General features: G+C 33.2%; 1 protein-coding gene across 7 annotated transcripts in view; it reads left to right on the top strand.

Moving 5' to 3' along the window:
• The first annotated feature begins 10,456 nt into the window (after positions 1 to 10,456).
• Positions 10,457 to 22,543, top strand: part of LOC134685570 (uncharacterized) — a 32,339-nt gene continuing 20,252 nt past the window's right edge. For 2 of the 7 annotated variants that reach the window (XM_063545417.1, XM_063545384.1), the window contains exon 1: positions 10,457 to 10,713. The gene's annotated coding sequence lies outside the window, so the exon portion shown is untranslated. Of the gene's footprint in view, positions 10,714 to 15,996; positions 16,107 to 17,740; positions 17,863 to 17,931; positions 17,953 to 22,543 lie in introns of those variants that run through there. The other 5 variants (XM_063545407.1, XM_063545374.1, XM_063545427.1 and 2 more) reach the window with 3 other exon arrangements.

The raw sequence follows: 22,543 nt of genomic DNA, 5'->3' as shown, positions 1-22,543 counted from the left end.
ATTTTACTATTTTTTTCATCTTAACCTATCACCTTAAAAACTTTAACAAATAATTAGACAAAACTTTAATTAGAAAAAATTATCAGTGTCACATATTTGAAGTTATTAGCCGTAAATGACTATGTTTCCTTTTTTATGTTTTAGTCTTATATCTTGAAAACTGTAATGACAGATGGCATATTTGAATAAGAAAAAAGGTATTCAATGGTCAAAGTCTTCTGTCACCTCCTTATTGGAATTATCAGAAATGAGGGTGTGCTGTTACTGTAGGAGGGGTCAGCATCAACAATGTATACGTTTTGATTAGGTCAAGTTTGTTGTGAACCACCAGAAGAAGTAGATCCATGATATTTGGTATGCTGCTGCAGTTGTATTAACATTGGCACATATCATTTCTATAGAGATTATTTGACCCATGTCCTCAGTCATGGTATATTGACTTTTAAACTTTTGCATAGTTTACATGTTTTAGTTTAATAGAATATAAAACTTTTGACATCATACAAAAACTTTTAGTTCCTAAAATTTCAAACGAAAAGGCATATGCAGTCATTGTCTTAAGGTGGTACCTAACACTACAGGGAGATATATAACTCTGTAAAATCAGGTAAACGTTTGAATTACATTGTGTTGTTAAGGGAATATTAATTAAGCTTCTCAATGATCAAAACTATGTAACCAGTGTAATTTTTCTGATAAAATGGTTGGTTCAAATTTTTTTAAAATTTTTATATTTTTTTCAAAGGGTCAAAGTAAATACTTTGTCAAAATTTAATGAAAATTAAACGAGCCAAATTAATTTTAGTGAAAGTGTTGGTTACCACCCTTACTATAATACAAAGTGAGAGTGTCCATTACATTATCATTTGAAGAGTCATATTTGAGGATTACCAAACTTATTCCTCTGGCACCCAAGGAAAAATATTTATGGTCATAAGCTTTATATGTTCCCTTTCTAAGATGAAGTATGCAATGATTTCACAAAATATAAAAATAAGAATCAAGGATATACAAGTGTTCACTTATATTTTTCTGCATAAATGAATATTATTGCATGCACCCCTTTGATACATTGAACCAGAAAATTCAATCACTTATATGTAAGTCATTTATTACATTTACATGTATCAGAGTTATGTGGAGTATCTTCATAGAGAAAAAAAGAAAGAAATTAATAATCAAAATTTTACCAAGAGAAAATCTTAGACCATGAAAATGAGATTTTCAGATATTATTATGAAATATTTCATTTTCATAAATTGAAAACAAATATGATAAGTTTTAACAAAAATAAGATTTTATCACAAATTTAAATCACTCTTTTTCTTTCAAGATTTAAAATTCAATACTAACTGACTACATGTATTTACATAAAGATTGCAAAGTTCAGATATAAAAAAAAGAATTGACAGTTTCTTTAAAGTCTATACAAATCTGATCAACCAAAGTAAAATGTATTAGTAATTGAAGTTATGTAATCTGATTAGTTTGAAAAAGCACTATGGTGAGCAGATACCTAATAAGAAGATATGGTAAATTGTATGAGACATGTATCTTCCAGAGATGAAAATGATGTAGAAGTTAGCAACTATGGGTCATCATCTGTAATAAGTTAGGAGATGTGTTATGGTTGCCAATGAGACAACTATACACCTAATGTTCAAATGAAGTGAATGTAAAATTATTCCTTTTTAGTCTCATTTTATGAGAGTCTTAAAATGATTTTCCATTGCCACTAAATTTATCATAAGAGTAAGTTTATTATGAAAAATGTATTTCTTATTCTGAGTACAGAATTTTGTAAAATTCAGTAACTCTTGACACAATCATTGAAATCAATATGCTATACATTATTATAATTTGGCATTTAAAAAAAAATAATTGTGACAATGAAATGTTAACAGTATGTTACCATTGAGGCTAACAGACATGTTAATGATTTCTTCAAATGTCTATTGTATTCTTTTATTTGCACAGAGACATATAATTCATACATTTTATGCAAAATATCTAAATTATCTACAGATATAAATATTGTTCAAAGTCAAGACATACAATTATATAAACAACTTGCTAAAGAAAAGTTTCACTCATTTAAAAAAAGTATAAGAAAGGTTTCTGTTTTGGAAGCTAATACATATCTTAATATGATGTATTACACTGGTGGTTGTAATGTAAATAATGGAGTTTGTGGATTCCAGCAGCTTTCTGTCCTACATTTATTTTTTGTTAAAAATTAAAATATATATATGGTTTTTTTTTATTTATAGGAAGTTTGCCTCTTAATATTTTTTTCAGGTCAGATTTATGTTCCTCTTGTAATATGTCTCTATCATCATTAAACATGTGTTTAAAAAAATATTTGTTATCATCTTATCAGTTTTCTCTACACTACCAAACAAATAAAACTTGTTCTTTTTCTATATTTATATAAATCCAGAAGTCTTCCCAAAGTCTGGATGTATATGAACTAGATAATTTGGAATATAATATGTTCTAACTTCACACGTCCTCCAAACCTGCATGCAATAGTGTTTTGAAGCTTGATCTTGAACATGAAATACTTTTTCCATAACATTCTTGTATTTTTCTTAATAAAAGCCACTGTATTTTTTGTGCTTTGTAACATATAAGGCAATACATTAATATTCTTCTAATTGACAATTTAACATGCAACTTTTTTTTTAAATATTTATACATGTAGTATACTTGAAATAGTAATCAAATCCACTTGGGTCTTTTAGAGATTTAAAAGAAATATTTTCATATCTGACATTTGACATTTTACCTTCTCTAAATTATTAAAACATGATATAAATATATATCCTTCAAATGGTTTTTTATTCCAGAAATGGCACCTTGATATGAAAGTAAATTAGTTTTGATATAGCATATGCATCATTAAGTTTTTCACAAATCAGGAATTTCCATTATTCATTCAAACTGTCATTCAGCCACACACCTGTTTTTATCCAATCTTGGTAAAAAATAAAATTGATTCCAAATCAACTTTTTCCAAGGGCCTAGCGATTGTAATTTCAAAATATTTATGTTTTAAATATATGTCTACAAAAAAAGAATAAGCTTCACAAGTTTTGAATTAATCTTGCTCATCCTTTTAATCCATATTAAAATTTCAAACCTTTAATGTGATATTCAAGCATGCACAGTGTAGTTGTGACAAAATGTCTATTCTTACTTTATCTAGTTTCTTATTCCATATTAAGTCGAATATTTTGTCAATAAAGTGTTTGAGTATTATTTTATTTGGACTAGGTATTGAATGGGAATACATGATTTCTTTTCGATATTATTAGTGATTTAATAACTGTTATTTTGTCAATGGGGATAGTATTTCGTTTGTTCAAATTTTGATTGTATTTTCAATCTCTATAATCTTGGTTCATATTTTAAATTTTCAATTTCATTAAGATCAATAGAGAAATTTATTCCAAGTAGAGTTAATCTGCAGGAATCCCATTGCTTTTGTACATTTAGATTTTGTGACTGATTATTCGTATGACTTTAAGGTATTACATTTTTTTTAATTTATTGAATTACATATTTTTCTATTTAAATTTGTTTTGTTGCACCACTGTGAAGTAGCAGCTAAGTTTTTTTTAGTTTTTCATCTTTTATTTAAAAACCAAAAAAATGACACGCGTCACTTTGGTCTTCATGTCATGAGTTTTGCTGTTAACACTTTTGCAATATAAAAAAGAAGATGTGGTATGATTGCCAATGAGACAACTAGCCACAAAAGACCAAAATGACACAAACATTAACAACTATAGGTCACCGTACGGCCTTCAACAATGAACAAAGCCCATACCGCATAGTCAGCTATAAAAGGCCCTGATAAGACAATTTAAAACAATTCAAACGAGAAAACTAACAGCCTCATTTATGTGAAAAAATGAACAAAAAACAAATATGTAACACATAAACCAACGACAACCACTGAATTACAGGCTCCTGACTTGGGACAGACACATACATAAATAATGTGGCGGGGTTAAACATGTTAACGGGATCCCAACCCTCCCCCATAACCTGGGACAGTGGCATAACAGTACAACATAAGAACGAACGATAAAAAATCAGTTGAAAAAGGCTTAACTCTTCAGATGGATGTCTTTTATTTTTCTGACTTGATGATGTCATACATGATCGGTATGTTCACTCCCTGGTTATTGGTCGGGTTGGTGTTGTTCATTCAGTCTTTAGTTTTTAACTTGAGGATGTCATACATTATCGGTAGGTTCACTCCATGATTATTGGTTGGGTTCGTGTTGCTCTGTCTTTATAGTTTTTAGCTTGAGGATGTCATACATTATCGGTAGGTTCACTCCATGATTATTGGTTGGGTTGGTGTTGTTCAGTCTTTAGTTTTTAACTTGAGGATGTCATACATTATCGGTAGGTTCACTCCATGGTTATTGGCTGGGTTGGTGTTGTTTAGTTTTTAGTTTTTAACTTGAGGATGTCATACATTATCGGTATGTTCACTCCCTGGTTATTGGTTGGATTCATGTTGTTCAGTATTTAGTTTTTAACTTGAGGATGTCATACATTATCGGTATGTTCACTCCCTGGTTATTGGTTGGGTTCGTGTTGTTCAGTATTTAGTTTTTAAATTGAGGATGTCAAACATTATCGGTATTTTCACTCCCCGGTTATTGGTTGGGTTCGTGTTGTTCAGTATTTAGTTTTTAACTTGAGGATGTCAAACATGATCGGTATGTTCACTCCCCGGTTATTGGTTGGGTACGTGATGTTCAGTATTTATTTTTTAACTTGAGGATGTCATACATTATCGGTATGTTCACTCCCATGTTATTGGTTGGGTTCGTGTTGTTCAGTCTTTAGTTTGTAACTCGAGGATGTCATACATTATCGGTTTGTTCACTCCCATGTTATTGGTTGGGTTTGTGTTGCTCTGTCTTAAGTTTTTAGCTCGAGGATGTCATACATTATCGGTATGTTCACTCCCCTGTTATTGGTTTGGTTCGTGTTGTTCAGTCTTTAGTTTTTAACTTGAGGATGTCATACATTATCGGTATGTTCACTCCCATGTTATTGGTTGGGTTCGTGTTGCTCTGTCTTTAGTTTCTAGCTCGAGGATGTCATACATGATCGTTATGTTCACTCCCCGGTTATTGGTAAGGTTAGTGTTGTTCAGTCTTTAGTTTTAAACTTGAGGATGTCATACATTATCGGTATGTTCACTCCCCGGTTATTGGTTGGGTTCATGTTGTTCAGTATTTAGTTTTTAACTTGAGGATGTCATACATTATCGGTAGGTTCACTCCATGGTTATTGGTTGGGTTCATGTTGTTCAGTATTTAGTTTTTAACTTGAGGATGTCATACATTATCGGTAGGTTCACTCCATGGTTATTGGCTGGGTTGGTGTTGTTCAGTATTTAGTTTTTAACTTGAGGATGTCATACATTATCGGTAGGTTCACTCCCTGGTTATTGGTTGGGTTGGTGTTGTTCAGTATTTAGTTTTTAACTTGAGGATGTCATACATTATCGGTATGTTCACTCCCTGGTTATTGGTTGGGTTCGTGTTGTTCAGTATTTAGTTTTTAACTTGAGGATGTCAAACATTATCGGTATTTTCACTCCCCGGTTATTGGTTGGGTTCGTGTTGTTCAGTATTTAGTTTTTAACTTGAGGATGTCAAACATGATCGGTATGTTCACTCCCCGGTTATTGGTTGGGTACGTGATGTTCAGTATTTATTTTTTAACTTGAGGATGTCATACATTATCGGTATGTTCACTCCCTGGTTATTGGTTGGGTTCGTGTTGTTCAGTATTTAGTTTTTAACTTGAGGATGTCAAACATTATCGGTATTTTCACTCCCCGGTTATTGGTTGGGTTCGTGATGTTCAGTATTTAGTTTTTAGCTTGAGGATGTCATACATTATCGGTATGTTCACTCCCCGGTTATTGGTTGGGTTCGTGATGTTCAGTATTTAGTTTTTAGCTTGAGGGTGTCATACATTATCGGTATGTTCACTCCCCGGTTTTTGGTTGGGTTCGTGATGTTCAGTATTTATTTTTTAACTTGAGGATGTCATACATTATCGGTATGTTCACTCCCCGGTTATTGGTTGGGTTCGTGGTGTTCAGTCTTTAGTTTTTAACTTGAGGAGGTCAAACATTATCGGTATGTTCACTCCCCGGTTATTGGTTGGGTTCGTGTTGTTCAGTATTTAGTTTTTAGCTTGAGGATGTCATACATTATCGGTATGTTCACTCCCTGGTTATTGGTTGGGTTCGTGATGTTCAGTATTTAGTTTTTAGCTTGAGGATGTCATACATTATCGGTATGTTCACTCCCCGGTTATTGGTTGGGTTAGTGATGTTCAGTATTTAGTTTTTAGCTCGAGGATGTCATACATTATCGGTATGTTCACTCCCTGGTTATTGGTTGGGTTCGTGATGTTCAGTATTTAGTTTTTAACTGGAGGATGTCATACATTATCGGTATGTTCACTCCCCGGTTATTGGTTGGGTTCGTGTTGTTCAGTATTTAGTTTTTAACTTGAGGATGTCATACATTATCGGTATGTTCACTCCCCGGTTATTGGTTGGGTTCGTGATGTTCAGTATTTAGTTTTTAGCTCGAGGATGTCATACATTATCGGTATGTTCACTCCCTGGTTATTGGTTGGGTTCGTGTTGTTCAGTCTTAAGTTTTTAGCTCGAGGATGTCATACATTATCGGTATGTTCACTCCCCTGTTATTGGTTTGGTTCGTGTTGTTCAGTCTTTAGTTTTTAACTTGAGGATGTCATACATTATCGGTATGTTCACTCCCATGTTATTGGTTGGGTTCGTGTTGCTCTGTCTTTAGTTTCTAGCTCGAGGATGTCATACATGATCGTTATGTTCACTCCCCGGTTATTGGTAAGGTTAGTGTTGTTCAGTCTTTAGTTTTAAACTTGAGGATGTCATACATTATCGGTATGTTCACTCCCCGGTTATTGGTTGGGTTCATGTTGTTCAGTATTTAGTTTTTAACTTGAGGATGTCATACATTATCGGTAGGTTCACTCCATGGTTATTGGCTGGGTTGGTGTTGTTCAGTATTTAGTTTTTAACTTGAGGATGTCATACATTATCGGTAGGTTCACTCCATGGTTATTGGCTGGGTTGGTGTTGTTTAGTTTTTAGTTTTTAACTTGAGGATGTCATACATTATCGGTATGTTCACTCCCTGGTTATTGGTTGGATTCATGTTGTTCAGTATTTAGTTTTTAACTTGAGGATGTCATACATTATCGGTATGTTCACTCCCTGGTTATTGGTTGGGTTCGTGTTGTTCAGTATTTAGTTTTTAACTTGAGGATGTCAAACATTATCGGTATTTTCACTCCCCGGTTATTGGTTGGGTTCGTGTTGTTCAGTATTTAGTTTTTAACTTGAGGATGTCAAACATGATCGGTATGTTCACTCCCCGGTTATTGGTTGGGTACGTGATGTTCAGTATTTATTTTTTAACTTGAGGATGTCATACATTATCGGTATGTTCACTCCCTGGTTATTGGTTGGGTTCGTGTTGTTCAGTATTTAGTTTTTAACTTGAGGATGTCAAACATTATCGGTATTTTCACTCCCTGGTTATTGGTTGGGTTCGTGATGTTCAGTATTTAGTTTTTAGCTTGAGGATGTCATACATTATCGGTATGTTCACTCCCCGGTTATTGGTTGGGTTAGTGATGTTCAGTATTTAGTTTTTAGCTCGAGGATGTCATACATTATCGGTATGTTCACTCCCTGGTTATTGGTTGGGTTCGTGATGTTCAGTATTTAGTTTTTAACTGGAGGATGTCATACATTATCGGTATGTTCACTCCCTGGTTATTGGTTGGGTTCGTGATGTTCAGTATTTAGTTTTTAACTGGAGGATGTCATACATTATCGGTATGTTCACTCCCCGGTTATTGGTTGGGTTCGTGATGTTCAGTATTTAGTTTTTAGCTTGAGGATGTCATACATTATCGGTATGTTCACTCCCCGGTTATTGGTTGGGTTCGTGATGTTCAGTATTTAGTTTTTAGCTTGAGGGTGTCATACATTATCGGTATGTTCACTCCCCGGTTTTTGGTTGGGTTCGTGATGTTCAGTATTTATTTTTTAACTTGAGGATGTCATACATTATCGGTATGTTCACTCCCCGGTTATTGGTTGGGTTCGTGGTGTTCAGTCTTTAGTTTTTAACTTGAGGAGGTCAAACATTATCGGTATTTTCACTCCCCGGTTATTGGTTGGGTTCGTGTTGTTCAGTATTTAGTTTTTAGCTTGAGGATGTCATACATTATCGGTATGTTCACTCCCTGGTTATTGGTTGGGTTCGTGATGTTCAGTATTTAGTTTTTAGCTTGAGGATGTCATACATTATCGGTATGTTCACTCCCCGGTTATTGGTTGGGTTAGTGATGTTCAGTATTTAGTTTTTAGCTCGAGGATGTCATACATTATCGGTATGTTCACTCCCTGGTTATTGGTTGGGTTCGTGATGTTCAGTATTTAGTTTTTAACTTGAGGATGTCATACATTATCGGTAAGTTCACTCCCCGGTTATTGGTTGGGTTCGTGTTGTTCAGTATTTATTTTTTAACTTGAGGATGTCATACATTATCGGTATGTTCACTCCCTGGTTATTGGTTGGGTTCTTGATGTTCAGTATTTATTTTTTAACTTGAGGATGTCATACATTATCGGTATGTTCACTCCCTGGTTATTGGTTGGGTTCGTGGTGTTCAGTCTTTAGTTTTTAACTTGAGGAGGTCAAACATTATCGGTATTTTCACTCCCCGGTTATTGGTTGGGTTCGTGTTGTTCAGTATTTAGTTTTTAGCTTGAGGATGTCATACATTATCGGTATGTTCACTCCCTGGTTATTGGTTGGGTTCGTGATGTTCAGTATTTAGTTTTTAGCTTGAGGATGTCATACATTATCGGTATGTTCACTCCCCGGTTATTGGTTGGGTTAGTGATGTTCAGTATTTAGTTTTTAGCTCGAGGATGTCATACATTATCGGTATGTTCACTCCCTGGTTATTGGTTGGGTTCGTGATGTTCAGTATTTAGTTTTTAACTGGAGGATGTCATACATTATCGGTATGTTCACTCCCCGGTTATTGGTTGGGTTCGTGTTGTTCAGTATTTAGTTTTTAACTTGAGGATGTCATACATTATCGGTATGTTCACTCCCCGGTTATTGGTTGGGTTCGTGATGTTCAGTATTTAGTTTTTAGCTCGAGGATGTCATACATTATCGGTATGTTCACTCCCTGGTTATTGGTTGGGTTCGTGATGTTCAGTATTTAGTTTTTAACTTGAGGATGTCATACATTATCGGTAAGTTCACTCCCCGGTTATTGGTTGGGTTCGTGTTGTTCAGTATTTAGTTTTTAACTTGAGGATGTCATACATTATCGGTATGTTCACTCCCCGGTTATTGGTTGGGTTCGTGATGTTCAGTATTTAGTTTTTAGCTCGAGGATGTCATACATTATCGGTATGTTCACTCCCTGGTTATTGGTTGGGTTCGTGATGTTCAGTATTTAGTTTTTAACTTGAGGATGTTATACATTATCGGTATGTTCACTCCCCGGTTATTGGTTGGGTTCGTGATGTTCAGTATTTAGTTTTTAACTTGAGGATGTTATACATTATCGGTATGTTCACTCCCCGGTTATTGGTTGGGTTCGTGATGTTCAGTATTTAGTTTTTAACTTGAGGATGTTATACATTATACATGGTTATTGATTGTGTATGTCCGTGTTTCTTTGACTTATAATTCTATGCTTCATCTATATAGGTCACCGTACGGCCTTTAACAATCTGACTTCAACAAACTGTCATCTTCCACAATACATGTCTTCGGAAAATTTGCAAGATCTTATGGCCAAAAACCATCAGTAATAAAGATCTATACACCCTAACCTTAAAACGAGACATCAGAGTTGCAATTAAAGAAAGGCGATGGAAATGGATAGGCCATGTTCTACGGAAAGACAAACATGACATCACAAGGATAGCTCTTCGTTGGACACCAGCAGAGGGGAAAAGAAAGAGAGGGAGACCTAAAGAGACATGGCGACGTACAATAGAAAGCGAACTAAGAGCCATGGGAATGACATGGGGAGAAGCCGAAAGAAAGGCACAAGACAGGCAACAGTGGAGGGCGTTGGTAGTGGCCTCATGTGCAAGTATGCACGAAGAGGATTAAGTAAGTAAGTAACGGCCTTTAACGATGAGCAGCACACATACTGCAAAAAAGCTATTATTGTCTGAGTATTTGATTATTTGTTCTGTCTTTGAGGTCACATATTTTGAAGTATGCCTTCTCCATTAACAGCATTTAAACCTCTCCAAAACTTACTGGTACCCTATATCTTTTAACCACGTTTGTAACTGGGTGCATTTATAGACCAACTGTGGGAGTTGAACACGTATTTTCCATTTGCACATGCTTTGTCTCTTTCGATGTTTCTGTCAAAGCCTGATGAGACAAACTGTTTTAATGTATTAACCTGTGGTGATTGAAGTTATATCTGAATATTCGATAGTAATTCATTTATTTACTAACACTTAAAAACTCAATAAATGGCTGATAGATAATCACTATAGTAGTTGTTCACTCTCTGCGACATTGGTCCGTATCAATCACCTGGATTATCACCTGTAAGGTATGTATATTTTATTATGTTGATAATTCTTTTTCATTTATATATAAACTTTACTTATAATTGTTGAATAATTGATCCTTATTTCATTTTTTATTAGTGTTAGACTCATACTTTCAATATTCGATTTGGTTTTAACAGTATTGCTTTTCAGTTTCTTATTGACGTATTTTAAATATTTATGAAAGTCGACTTATTACGAAAGCCTATTAGGGTCACAAAAAAAAATATTTATCTCGTAATTATGAAATTTTTATGTGACCCTTATAGGCTTTTGTAACTTATAGATATCTTTGGAAATACAAGAATTTTACACTGCCCTTGTATAGTAGTTGTCATATTTACCACCACTGCTGTAGCTTATACAGTGTATTGTATTTAACATTATTTACAATATGTTCATAGTACTTTGACCCACATTTCACAGTCTTTATCCAACGATTTTAGTATGCATCCAAAGACTATTTCGCATTTGTCATGTCTTAAAAGCAGCTGTATAGCCATCTTCTATGAAACCACCCGTAAAACTACCATGATGAATGCTAACGGTATAATTTTTAGAATGCTATAATGGTACTTTCTTTATTCTCATTCCATCTGGTTCCCTTCTTACTTTCTGATATAACCTGTATATTGCGTACATTTGAATCTTTGTGTTTCAATAGGAAATACTATACCCTTTTTAACCGTATTATATCTATCTTGTTATACTGGTGACAATTGTTTTGTTTTGAAATTAATACGAATGTTCGTCCTCTGACAAAACCATTCGAAGACATTTACAATTGACCTTATACGACTCTCTGTTTATGGACAGCTATCGACTAGATTTTGCTTTGTTTGAGCTCGTTTCCTTGTCAAATCTAAAGTAAATATGAATGGCAAACTTCATTCTTGTCTCAAGTCCGATATCACAGTTCTATTCATCGATGTTTTATATCAAAATCTATGCCTGGTCGTTACAATCAGTTACAGCATTGAAATCTACGATGAAAGAAATAAAGGATGTCATTAATTAATTATTGATGCTGGCTTTACAATGCCATTATAGTATTGATTATGTATGAGAATGTATAAGGACATAGAGACAACATGCTTTATGACAATATGACAGTCGATTTTATTTTAATATGACTATGAGATAAGAAATAGATCTATAATGAAGACAAATGAAAATGAGCTAGAAGAAAAAAAAAATGAGTGTGCTTTGTGTAAATGTCTTACACTATTGCAGACAGTTTTTTTTATTGCATGTTCGTACTATACCCTTTGTTTGTTCCCTGATCGAGATTATCCTTCCTTATCAGATTTCTTATCTCATGTCTTAATGGTTTGGGTATTTCGAAATTTTGTGTTGATGGTAGGTTTGATAGTTTTGTGTAATCCGCAATTTTTGTATTCTACAGACTATCTAAGAGACGATTAGGAGCTTGGTATATTGCATAGACACCTGCGATGTATATTGTTGAATATATGGCATAGACACCTGCGATATCTATTGTTGAATATATGACATAGACACCTGCGATGTCTATTGTTGAATATATGGCATAGATACCTGCGATGTCTATTGTTGAATATATGGCATAGACACCTGCGATGTCTATTGTTGAATATATGGCAAAGACACCTGCGATGTCTATTGTTGAATATATGACATAGACACCTGCGATGTCTATTGTTGAATATATGGCACCGACACCTGCGATGTCTATTGTTGAATATATGGCACAGACACCTGCGATGTCTATTGTTGAATATATGGCATAGACACCTGCGATGTCTATTGTTGAATATATGGCAAAGACACCTGCGATGTCTATTGTTGAATATATGACATAGACACCTGCGATGTCTATTGTTAAATATATGGCACCGACACCTGCGATGTCTATTGTTGAATATATGGCACAGACACCTGCGATGTCTATTGTTGAATATATGGCAAAGACACCTGCGATGTCTATTGTTGAATATATGACATAGACACCTGCGATGTCTATTGTTAAATATATGGCACCGACACCTGCGATGTCTATTGTTGAATATATGGCACAGACACCTGCGATGTCTATTGTTGAATATATGGCAAAGACACCTGCGATGTCTATTGTTGAATATATGACATAGACACCTGCGATGTCTATTGTTGAATATATGGCACCGACACCTGCGATGTCTATTGTTGAATATATGGCATAGACACCTGCGATGTCTATTGTCGAATATATGGCATAGACACCTGCGATGTCTATTGTCGAATATATGGCATAGACACCTGCGATGTCTATTGTCGAATATATGGCATAGACACCTGCGATGTCTATTGTCGAATATATGACATATACACCTGCGATGTCTATTGTTGAATATATGGCATAGACACCTGCGATGTCTATTGTTGAATATATGGCATAGACACCTGCGATGTCTATTGTTGAATATATGGCATAGACACCTGCGATGTCTATTGTTGAATATATGGCATAGACACCTGCGATGTCTATTGTTGAATATATGGCATAGACACCTGCGATGTCTATTGTTGAATATAGGGCATAGACACCTGCGATGTCTATTGTTGCATATATGGCATAGACACCTGCGATGTCTATTGTTGAATATATGGCATAGACACCTGCGATGTCTCTTGTTGAATATATGGCATAGACACCTGCGATGTCTATTGTTGCATATATGGCATAGACACCTGCGATGTCTATTGTTGAATATATGGCATAGACACCTGCGATGTCTATTGTTGAATATATGGCATAGACACCTGCGATGTCTATTGTTGAATATATGGCATAGACACCTGCGATGTCTATTGTTGAATATATGGCATAGACACCTGCGATGTCTATTGTTGAAGGCTGTATGTCGATACATGGTGCCTTATGGTTATTGTTGTCTTTGGTGGCTGTTATTGACGTGTACTCCAATAACTCGTTTATTTAAATGCAATATCGAGGAACTCTACACTAATAGAGAAATTTTGAAGCATGGTAAAATTTTTATTTAAAATAAGATTTCTTTACTGTCAAAATTTTAAAAGTGGTATTAATGAACGTGTTCGTTATAAGATGTCTTCAAATATTGACCATCAAACAACGGCAAAAATCGACATTGTTTGGATCAGACAAAAATAATCCCGACTGAGACCATCAGTTTTTGTTCTATAAAACTTGTTTGGCTCATTTTTGAACTAATAATGAAGAGAGAACTGTTTTGTCCTGTGAACACTATCATTGATATACGTTTAAATTGAGGTTATGCAGGTGTTGAACTTGCTTTTAAGAAACTAATCTACTCTGCTTTTTAATTGTTAAACATTGCCATACATTTATCAAAATATTTGCGTAATCTGAGCTTGACAAATATCAATATTATGAATCAATTTAGGGTAGATAGTGATGGTGTTTGTATATATTATTTAGCCCTTGTCAATTTCTTACCAATCAATTTTCAACCGGTAACCTATTCGCAAGCATCATTTGATTGGTAACTATATCTTAGGCATTTCACATGTAAAAACTTTTTTTTACAAAAGACACTAGATAAAGTTCACAAATTCTTATGGCATTCAATAAAATGTTTCACACAAATGTCATTATGAATATGATTGGTAGATATGCATCTACTGATTGTGTGAACTATAGCTAGTAACGTTGATTTTAGAGAGACAAACGAGACTGAAACCATTCATTTTTGTAGTTTGCAGTATTTGTTTGTCAGCATGCAGATGTGGCTATATTTTTGTCTTTTTTTTTTATTTCAAGCTAGATCTCTATATTGTGTATGTCAGCGGTTTTGACGTAGCCCTTAACGAATTCTATGTCGAGTTTGATGTACTTTTTTCCTCCAGGATGCATTAGGAAACTTCATGCCTTCTTTTCTAATCAGATGTATAGCAATTCCTAGAGCGCATGGATTTGGATAGCTTAAAACTTGCTCGTATTCCGGATTTTCTTAGAAGTATACTTCCTTCCTCATATAACATACACGTTCAACATTTTCCAAACTGACTTCTACTATGGAATTCTAAAAAAGATTCATTTGAAGAATTTTGGAGAAGACAGAACTTAGTTGAACAACTTGTGTCTATTCCACTTGTTTTGAACAATAGAATACGTTTAAACTAAAGATTAATTCCATTACACCAGAATTATACAATAATAAGTTGTTGTAATATCTTCTGAAGTACCACAGCTTCAGTTTTCTAAACTTTTTAATAAGAAAATACATGTTTTCTTATTACTTAACTAAATGTTTTTCTCATTACTTGATCTGTGCTGTACATTATATACTTTTTCCATATAAGAAGAATTATTTATTATAGTGCAACCTGAATATACAAATAGATCTATAACTATGCGTTTTTCATCAATTGGTATGAATACGAAAAATCCTCTATTTCCTTGTGGTGCAGTTTCGAATTCCAAATGATCTCAATCCTAAAAAGAGTTTTGATCCTGTTTGTAAAGCAAGCGGAAAACATCTCTGAAACTGTTTCAGTTTTGAATTCATATGGTGTACAATTGTTAAAAGGATTATTCTAGCGGTTATATTAACGGTAGATGATACAGAGACTCTTTGTTCACGATTGTTTTAAGAAAAAGTTGTATTTGATATAGTGAACAATATATGTGTATTTGTGTCCCCGGATTTATATTGCAATACAATGAATCGTGTTTTAACAGATTTGTTTTTTTCTGTGTATGTAATTGCTTCTGTCGTACAGATAGTCGCCAATAGGCTCTGATGACTGAGGGCCCTGTTGAAAATATGTACATATAATAACAGAATCCTGCACATGTATTTATCACTTGCTTTTCAATCTGTTCTTCAGTTTCTATATGACTTTCTTTACAATGATTAACAATATAAGTAGGGACCAGAGATTTAAGATTGCACTCAAGAAAACTGTGCTTGTATAATATAAAATCTATTTCATAGTAATTTTGCAAATCTTTGGTCATGCTTTTTTACAAATATTTGTTTAACCATGGAAGTGGTATGTTTTATTTTACTTCCCTGATTTAACCGACTATTTTCTATAATATATTTCTGTATATTAAACGCTCATTATATTACGCTATAAAACTATGGCAAAGGGATTAAAATCAAATGCAAATCCGATTTATTTGAAAATATAGCAATTATATTAAGAGTAAAGGAATTTAGAACAAAATAATAAAAGTTTAATTAAAAAAACAAATACATAACGCCACCCATTGTGATGTTAACAAAAGAGTGTAAATAAATAAAAATGTTTGTTCTTATCACGTGACAAATTACCTGTTCTAACACGGTGATAAATATTAAATCAATTTTCTTAAAAGACTCATATGCAGATAAAGTTTCTATCATATACGGACTTGCAATTTAAAGAGGTTAGTTACATAGTTTATTTATACTTTATAGTTATATTTATATTATGCAATAGTCACGATTGAGTAAGCTGCTTTTGTATGTCATATCCCATATTAAAGTTAACTTTTTAGGAGATAGTGCAAGTCAAAATTATGCTCACTGAGACATTAATTAACCCTCAAGACGCGATTCAAAATCAAATCAAAATCCGTTATATGTGTGTATGTAGAGCCATATCGTAACAGCCTCATGTCTTTAGAGGAATTATTCCACCAGTTCCATGTAATATTTACTATATGGGGACTTATGAACTAATTACGTTGTTTAGGAGACATAAACATCACGGCTTTTATAAACAGGCATATGAAACTAATCGTCTTATCATGTTTGGTTTAGAAGTTTTCTTGGCCTTTTACTGACATAATCCACATTATAAAACTGTTTTTAATAAAGCCTTGCTTAAGCAAACACGACTGAAAGATCAATATAGGTTATATCAACGATTAATTCAATTCTATAAACTTTCTATTCTAATAATATTTTGTAAGATTCGCAGATAACTTCATGTTTTAGCATAATCTTTGAAATGTATGCACACGGCAACAGGTTTTATAACAACTTGTGGTAGCCCAAAGACTAGAATCACTTTGGGCGATTAATGTACACTTTGTTTGCCCCTGAAACTATATCAACTAGCAAATGCTTTCTTTTCATAAACCAGCAAAACATTGGTACTGGCGTCTTGTTCATGTAACAATTTGTTCCGTTTTCACGTATGCCTTACGTAATATATAGTGTATCTATATGCCAAAGGAATTGGTTTGTTTAAAAATAATGATACACAACCATCTCAAATACCCTTATATTTTGATAATCCACATCACAATCTGTTCAATACGTGTTTCTACCAATGATATATGGCGTTTACTTAACATTTTAAAATTTACCCTCTGGTTTAGTTTGTTTTCTATATTATTTTTCCTGACAATTCATAGTTGAAATAGGTTATCTATTTATGATCTAAGATGTACAAATCTATCTTCTATATAGATCATTCAAACATTTAGTTTAACTGGATTTTAAATATTTATATCTACGCCAGGTCTTCCGGGTCCGGGTATAGCCACAAAACAATATGGTCAAATTAAATTCTTAATCATGGTAAACACTTTGGCGGATGACCATAAGGAATAATTTATTTATCAGATATGAAGCCTTATTTTTATATTTCACATAACAAAATTTAACGGTGTGATCTGATAAAGCATCCTTACTTGAATATATATATATATTTGAAGAAGAGTGTATACAATTTGCTTCAACCAGAACAGTTTCTAAGCCGATTACATGTAATTCATAAACTAATTTCCCGCAGTATTATGCATTCGTTTATTAAAAAAATATATTGACGGGATTGCTAATGTCGAGGCATTCATGAATGGAAACGAAACTGCTTAATATAATGAAAAGACTATTCCCGTTTCCTAATTTATGGATATACAAACAAAAACAAAACAAATCTTCTAAAATTCAATTTTGAATCGATAACAAAGTTTTGACAACAATATAAGAAAACAGATATGGTCGGTTAAATAAACGTGTTTTAAAATCCGGGTATAGGCCTTTCAAAAGTTTAATTCAAACGCTCCAGTAAGTTGAATTTATTTTTATTGTTTGTACCATTAAGACTTACGAACTGTAGACGCGTAGGATTTATAAATCAATAAATTTGAAACTAGGTATATACTTACTGGTAGAACAATGGACTCCTTCAAGGTAACGTAATGAATTCATTAATTATTTATTGGCGTGTAAATATCATATAGTGGTGTTGATTATGACATAAATGGACATATTATATAGCAGGTAGGAAACGTCATTATTATCATTATTTCGTGTTTTAAACTATATAAAGTTAAAGTGAAAATAATGAGGAGAACAATCGAGCTGTTGTTAATACGTACATACAAACTATAGGTCTAGTGGTTTTATATAGTTTTTTGTTTGTTTGAACTTGTGTTTTTGTTACCTTTTCTATTTTCATTATAGAGAGAAGTATCTTCTTGTACTTATTTTACCATTTAGTGTGTTCTTTTATGAAACTTTCGTTTGTCTAAGATGAAGACCATTATCAATTGGTTTCTGTACCTGTCCAAGCTAGAGATCCGTATGATATCTTGATGTTTAATACTCCTTACATGTTTCCTTAAGTTTCACCATAAAATTGGCATGACTTGTGATAGTCCATTATATTATTCATATTTATCGTTGGAAGAAAGGATCGTTAAATCGAATTAGTGAGTATGTCATTATTGATGCCCTTACTATTGAAAGATGTAAGAAATTTCTCCAATATTGAGTATTATACGTTGAGTTCAGTGGCCAATATTCATACGACCGATGTTGTATTAACATTGAACCAAAAAAGGTAGGCAATGAAACGTGGGTCGACAGCCGAAGGCGCGGAAATTTAACCTGACACTGGAAAATAGTGGTACTAGTATGCTGGATGGCTGTAATAGACCACATACAGACCCTTAATAAGTTGTTGCAATGTTTCCGTCAGCATGATATGGACATCTCTTGGAACGTGGCATCAATTTGAACTTTGAAAACAAAACACCTTCTTAGCCTGTGCGTATATACCATAAAATACTAAATGGGAGATGACCAGGGATCATATTTTTCACCAGTAAACCATTTAGGATGTCCATTATTGAAAGCTGATAAGTGACCTGATTTGCTTGAATTGTGTAAGTGGGTTGTGATCTCGCACTTTCGGCTGTCATATCTTTTAACGTGTTATTGGAGATTTCTGGTAATAACATTATTTCATTTTATTCTATTTTTGTAGTGGAATTTCCATTTTTATACTACATTGAATCCTAAGTTTATCATGGGAAACCTTTTCAAGCGAAGCTTTTAGTACGAATGCTTCATGGTCATACACAAGGTGACAGTAATTAGGGAAACCCAGATTTTTAGGGGGCGTTCATTCTAAATAATAAACCATTTTCAGTGCTCATGTACGTTTTTTCTTGAGTCCCATAAGGAATTTAAATGTCGGTTATTCATAAAGCAATACTAACTTATAATAAACTTTCTACTTGATGTATTTCAATTCATTATGTATACATATCTCATAAAGAAGTTGATTAATGTTTTGATAAATTTATCGAGATTCTTTTCGTTTGTAAAGTACAATTTTAAGCCTGACTTATTATTTTTCTGAAGTTGAACGCAAAATTTGAAAAACTGAAAGACTACTTAAGTATTTATAATCTATTTCGATATTGTCTCGTGTGCGTCTACCACAGAGTTTACAATAGTATTTTAAAAAGATACCAATTATACTGCGCCAGCTACGCTTTTCGACAATACGTATCTTTGCAGTTGTGCTCGAGAGTGACACATTTGATAATCAACAACCTTGTCTAAGAGCTGATAATACCAAAACTGACCAAACATATAGCAAAAATCAAGAACTAAATAAAAGAGTTAGTACATAGTAATTGTTGGCAACCATACCACATCTTTTGATTATATAAGGGATCAAAGGTATGCTTGAGGTGGATAAATGTTCAATCCTTAATTTGAATTGATTTTCAAGATTTTCTATTTACAACTTATTCAAACGAAACAATACCTATGTACTTGCCAATGGGCTGTTGATACTAACAGTCTACTAGTAGCGCCTTCGACCCTGTTGTGCATTTCAGCAAACAATTTCTTTTATTGTAGACCAAAATATTTGAAACTTAAAAGCCCTAACATTTCCAAGTTGATATTCAGAAGATCGCCTCCAATAAACGATTGAAATTAAGAATCATGGTTAAACCATTTCATCTGTTAGTAGCTAACGTTATACACACCTATTAAATATTGAAATATAAGAACATGAATAATTCTTTTGCTCAATACTGAAATGTTATAAATCCAACGTTTATTATGATTCTTTATAATCTCGAACCTATCAAACATTTGGAGTATGTATGGCCTACATTATCACTGAACTAGTATACATTTTTTTCTTTTGGGGCCAGATGAAACACGCCTTCGAAAAATTCGCTGGGTTAAAGACCCATTGGTGGCCTTCGGTTGGTTTTTGCTCTTTGGTCTGGTTGTTGTCTCTTTGATACATAAATTCGCATCATATTTCCAGTCTCAATTTAATACTGCTAATACTGGTGTAAACGTGATGATCGTAACTGCAATTACGAGTTGTCATCGGAGGACTTTTTAAACGTTGCTTTCAGTAGACCTACCTATTGTATTTATTGTGAACTTGTTCTCGTCCTGAATATGCATGAAATATTTGCCACTGGACGTTAAGCAACAAACAATCAATCAATCAGTACGAATGCTTCGTGCTTATACCCAAATTGATAGTAATTAGTGAAACCCAAACTTTTTTGTTGTAAATAATAACCTATTTCAAGTGCTCGTGTACGTTTTATTTTATTTTCTATCATAAGGGATTTAAATATATTATTCATTAAGCAATAACATCTTATAATAAACGTTTTACTCAAGGTCTTTCAATTATTTGTTTTTACATGTTTCACAAACAAATAGATAAATATTTTGATAATTTTATGGAGATTCTTTACCTTTTTAAAGTAGATTTTAACAATTATATGCTTCACTTAAACAGAACACAGAAGGAAATACCCACCAAATGAAAGACTACAGTACTTACACATTTAAAATTTATTTTGTTATTGTGTAACGTACATTTACACTAAGGATTATAATAGCACTGAAACTTAATGTTTTCTTTGATTTTTTTATTACATAAAATTTCAATAAAACAATATACGTATTTTAAGACGTCACAATATATTGGACTAGTGATATCTTCGGAAACTAACAGTCTACCAGCAGAGGTATTGTCTCAGTGGTACTATAAATTAACAGTACCGGGGTTTTTTTTGTACACTAGATGTGCATCTCAACAATTAATCTCACCTCGGTAATGCACGAGGTCAGAATATTTCAAACTACGAAATATAATATTTAGATGATCGCAAGGAATAAACGATGGTTTCTTCAACATAAATTTACACGTACGCTTTTATTTGATTTACATGTAGTTTGGACAAAATTTGTTACCAAATCTGATTTGTCAGCAGCTAAATTATACACTAATTTGTGTGAAAATTATATAGGATCAACGTTATTTCACTAAAGCAAGAGTATTTTTCTTGTTCAATACAGAAATGTTATAAAACCAACGTTTCAACTAATTCTATATAATTTGGAATTCTTAAGGAGAAAAATAAATATGTCCACTGCAGCAGGTGTCCCGTATACTTATGTTCTTACATTCCATATAAGTACATATGTTAAGGCTAATAATGTCATTTTTGGGGCCCTTTATGGCTTGCTGTTCGGTTTGAATGCTCCGTGTTGAGGACCGTACTTTGACCTATAATGGTTTACTTTAACAATTAGTGTCTTGGATAGAGAGTTGACCCATTGCACTTTACCGCATCTTCTTATATCTTATACAGATACAAAACAAAAAATACCTTATCTTTTTGCTCCACGGCAAAGACAAACAACGATACCGTATACGGCGACACAAATACCGGATAACAACAACAACTTCCTTGTTTTGATTTACAGTTGTGAAGAACACAGATTATAACCTTCATTTTTATAGATTTTCAGTGTCTATCTATATTTTGTCTGTCATGACTATTCATATTTATCTTGATAAAAGCCGTCTGAAATGATTTTCGTGTTTACTTGTCACTTTTAGTTTGGACGACTACAAAGTTATTCGACTATTCTCGCTTCCTGCATTACCGTTTCCACAAATCGTGTTAACCAAAGTAAATCGCCATTCATGTTTACAAGGTATATTTATCTGTATATCTACGAGCTTGAGTTAAATACATACAAAAGATACTGCACAATAGTTTATGTTTATTTTTATCATGTTAAGTCATATACAACCAAATATTCTTACGTTTCATACATATTATTACAAACAGTTGATTATAAGGCAAATAGGAATAATCGCCTATAGTGGAAGAGGTATTGTTCAAAAAGCTATAACATCTTACATGAACATGTATACGACTTGACTTCAAAACAATTGAGCTAATTAATGTTTTAATACCAAGTCTCTGCAGTCATTCTTCTGAAGCCAAGACCGGATTTTTGCATCTGCAATTCTTGATCCAAAAAATTCATCAATTCTATGTTCTTTTTTTGAACATTTATTTCACGAAAAACTTTTTTGTCATTTTCGTATGTTATCAGGATTATGTTATGCCTATAAGTTTTTAAACTAATTGTTCATGATAAGGTATATCGTTTTAACAATATTCAATAAGGGCAATTCAATAATGTGAAATCAATACACATTAAGTACGAACCAGCTTATACTAATGCATTATTCACTAGAATATGGAAAAAGAATATGGGAAAAACGTTTACTTGACGATAA

The sequence above is a fragment of the Mytilus trossulus genome, chromosome 1 (genome assembly GCF_036588685.1).
Source record: "Mytilus trossulus isolate FHL-02 chromosome 1, PNRI_Mtr1.1.1.hap1, whole genome shotgun sequence".
NCBI lineage: Eukaryota > Metazoa > Mollusca > Bivalvia > Mytilida > Mytilidae > Mytilus > Mytilus trossulus.
This window is presented reverse-complemented; position numbering and strand designations above follow the sequence as displayed.